Source organism: Lepus europaeus, chromosome 6 (genome assembly GCF_033115175.1).
Source record: "Lepus europaeus isolate LE1 chromosome 6, mLepTim1.pri, whole genome shotgun sequence".
NCBI lineage: Eukaryota > Metazoa > Chordata > Mammalia > Lagomorpha > Leporidae > Lepus > Lepus europaeus.
Genome location: NC_084832.1, coordinates 124,588,238 through 124,592,393, shown reverse-complemented (window position 1 = coordinate 124,592,393; position 4,156 = coordinate 124,588,238).

Sequence of the window (4,156 nt, the reverse complement as noted above, 5' to 3'; positions counted from 1 at the left end):
CTCTGCTTCCTCCCAGGATGCATCGTCAGGGAGCTGATTGGAAGCAAAGCAGCTGGGACCAGCACCAGCACTCCACTATGGGATACGGAAACCCCAAGTGGCAGCCTAAGCTACCACTTCACTGCGCACGCCCCAAGAGGTGCTTTTAAATTACATGATGCCCACCAGGCACTTAGCACAACGCCTCCTAAGTACGGCACAATGTTTCAGAATGATGACTGGTCAACTTTTTACTTCGTATGTGAGAAAAACTAAAAGTCAGGGTGACCTTATGCTTTCCGAGTTCCACAGGTGACCAGCCTGTCTTCCATCCCTGATCACCAGGGGCATGGAATAGAAGTGTGCGGCCACCTCTCTCCTCCTTTTGTTGTCTTCTGTGTGATTGGTAGTTTGGGGCAAAGGCAGCGTCTCCCTGCCTCTGGCCCTTTCCAGCGTCCAGCTCTTCATCTTTGCCGTGCTGAGTCAGCGACTCTATGTGGAACGTTATTATAGACCCCCACAGTTCAGGAATTAGCATGTGGGTAACCTCTTTGTCGTCCCATGATGAAATGGAACTGAAAAGTCACACAGCACAGAGCAGTGGGAAAAGTGTTGCCCATGATGATCAACCTGCATGGGTTTATGAGTTCTGCCCGGTAAGTGTGTGGGGAGCATTGTGTACAACAGCATCTCTTGTGGCACTATCTATCTAAGAGGGAACTAAAATCGTGGGTGAGCATTTGGCACAGTGATTATGATGCTGCATGGGGTTCCTGCATTCCACATCAGAATGCCTGTGTTCAAGGCACATCTCTGCTTCTGATCCCGACTCCTGCTTATGCGTAGCCTGGGAGGCAGCAGGTGATGGTTCAAGTGGTTGGGTCCCTGCCACCCACAGGGAAGGCCTGGGCTGAATTCCTGGCTTCTGGTTTTGTCCTCGTGCAGCTGAGGTTACTGCCAGTCAACCAACAGACAGGAGATTTCTCTCTCTCTCTTCCCCACCCCCCCCCCGTCTCTCTCACAAAAATAAAGAAAAATAAATAAATTAAGAGCAAAATAAATATTTCCACATTCTTGTTACCAGGGAAAAATGTTAGACAAAGGGAGGTGTGCCTGCTGCTCACATAAGGGACGATACTATTACAGCATCAAATCCATGAAAACCTGAGGGCCTCTGAGGATGGATTCAGAGATAAACAGGAAGTTCTACATTTGCTTTCAGGCTCAGAAAACACTTGTAGTGCCACTGGGATAGCCCAGACCTAAATTCTAACTCTGGTTGTGCCTTGATTTCCTTGTCTGAATAATGAGACTGCTGAACAGATGGCTGTTAAAACCTCACATTCTGAAAGGTGTTTGCTCACCAGAAAGCTGAATTCTACGATGGGTCCTTCAATTCAAGTGAGTCCCAAGCATTCGTGGAGTACTCTGGTAGGTATTAAGGATCCCAAGACGGAAAGAAAGAAACTGCCAGGGGCTGTAGAAGAGGCAGACATGCAATGAGGCACAGTGTATTACGCAGAAAGGGCAACGAGAAAAGCTCAAAGGACAGCACCATGATCCAATATGGATTACTTCTTGTGTAGACACAGAAGGGATATCTGAGCTGGCCTTTGAAGGATGAATAGGAGTTGGCCAGGGGAAAAGTGATGGGGAAAGACACTGCAGGCAGCGGGAATGGGTAGCACACAAAGGGCACAGGTAGGAAACACTCAGGGAACCCAGGCAGTGCAGTGTCACCACAGTATTACAGGGAGGATCAGGGTGCCCTGCAGGAGACAAGTTCTGACGGGTAAGCCAGAGACCAACAGGGGAACCCGGGACCCACACTTAACAGTCAACAGATCCTGTAGACTTCAGAGAAAGCTTTTTTCACGGCTCTTCTCACGTCTTTGCAAAGCCAGCGTGCTGTGCTGAGGGCTAACACGTCATGCACTGCTGGAAACGCAGCCTGTGTGACTCCAGGTGTGTGAATGTGTGTGCAGAGCCCCGGACCTTATTAAATGCTGAGACGCTGCAGGGACAGGAGGTGCATCTAGGCGACACTCTGGCCACTGGCTTCATCTGTTGCTTTTTTGCAGGGCTTTCTCACAGCCACTGGTCTTATATTTTCCAGGAAAACTTCTGGAAACACTTGAGAATGACAGGGCGTGTGTACACATGCTTTAACAGACAGCCAGGCCCAGCCGGCATGCATCTCCCAGGAAGGTTCCTGAGACTGCGGCACTCACATTGCAGCTCGTCGGTTCCAGTGAAAATGAGCTGTGCAGAGCATCCTCTGAGCAAGGGGCCACAGATGCATCTGGGTGCAATGTGCTGCCTTGAGATCAAAGTGTCTTGGCCCAGGGACAAAAACAGCCAAGCTCTCTGCTCCATGGAGGCACGAGCCAGTGCATGGAGAAGCAGCACATCATGTGTGGACTTGGATTGTGGGTTGAAGGCTCTTCCAAACCAAAACAGCATCCTATGCCTGGGGTTCAGCCTCAGGAAACAAAGGAGAGTTCGTTTTTTTTTTTTAAATACATAAATATCATATAGCATCCTAAATGTTTTCTGTGCCAAATAGAAGCAGAAAGAAAAAGGATTCATTTAGGAATCATGCATGTTTCAGTGACACTCCTACACCACATTGCAAAACAGACAACGTGGTCATTTTCTAAAATGCCATGTGCACTGTAAAACGCAAAGTGCACTCCTGGGCACACCACAGGTGTCCACGAGGTGAGCATTATGATGACCGTGCAGGTGGTGGAAGCTGCCCCTCACCCTTCTCTCCTTGCAATTCTCTTATTTCTACTAATTCATCTAGAGCCTCCTTGTTCTTGCTGACAGCTAAATTCCCCACCCCATCCAAGTGTGCATACCCCACTAATGCGTGGCTGGATAGGTAAGTAACTCACCTCGAATCATGACATAATATACCACCCGCTGCAGACCACCCTTGCTCAAGGTGTTTGCAAATGGTTACTTGCCTCGTCAGCAGGTCATGTGCTTCTTTAAAACTTTGAATTTCAGAATAGTTTTCAACAGTAAAACAGAAGTCGTGAAGGAGCACAGAGTTCCGGTGCACCTCACATCCAGCTTCTCCTATTGTCAGCAGTTTTGTGTGATGTATTTGCCATGTGTTTTAACAGATTAGAGACTTGCTGTTCACACCAGCCTCTGCAGGCGTCCAGCATCAGTAATGTCACCCAGAAGCTCTGGATCAGTGCAGAATCCGAGCCTGGCATCAGACTGCATACGATTCCTGTGTAGATGAAAATCTGTGATGTATTTCTTTAGATTTGGGGCATTTAGAGTACCTGGCCCAAGCAGGTACTTGATTTGTGTTTATTTTCTACCTGGCAGGCTTTGAGGCTCTTCTAAGCCATTCAAATCCTGCTACTAATTCGAGAGCTGAGGACCCAGCTGCAGAGACCTTTCTAATTAGGAGGGAAGGAGAGAAAAATAAAGGAGTTATCACATAGGAAGCTCTGCCCAGATTCATGACTATGATGTGTGGCCATCTGGAGACTAGAAGACTGCCTAAGAAATCCTCCATGTGATTCTCATATTGCACCTGATTAGCATCCATGTATTCCAGAAGATAACAGGCCGCCTACCCAGGACCTTAAACTACACTGTGCTCTTTTAGACAGGCTGGCCAAGGCAAAAATAGGAAGGCACATGTTGTGCACTGGACACTAACACGATTCAGGAAGTTGGATGGAAGACAGAGGATCAAGGCTGAGACAGCACAGGCAGGACCGTGCTATGGAGGATGTCTGAAGTCTGTCGGGAGGATGCTGGGGTCTAGCGGATTGCCTGACTTCCAGGAAACGACTCTGACTGTACCATGGAGGGCTGCAGGAAGGCGAGACCAGAAGCCAGGTCAGTTAGAAAGTACTTCCGTTTTCACAGTGATGGCTGTGACGTTCCAGTGAGGTAAGAGAGAGGAAGAGGTAAAACAGCTGTTTTAGGACAACAATGCTGGGTTGAAAGGTATGAGAGGGGGTGAGTGTTCATGAAGCCGTGAGGACACCCGTATCAGACTGTCTGATTTCCAGTCCCAGCTGTTCTAATACCAGCTTCCTGCTTATGCACCCAAGGAGGCAGCAGGTGACGGCTCGAGCGCTTGGGTCCTTGCCACCCATGCGGGAAGCCCAGACTGAGTTCCAGGTTGCTGGCTTCAGCCTGG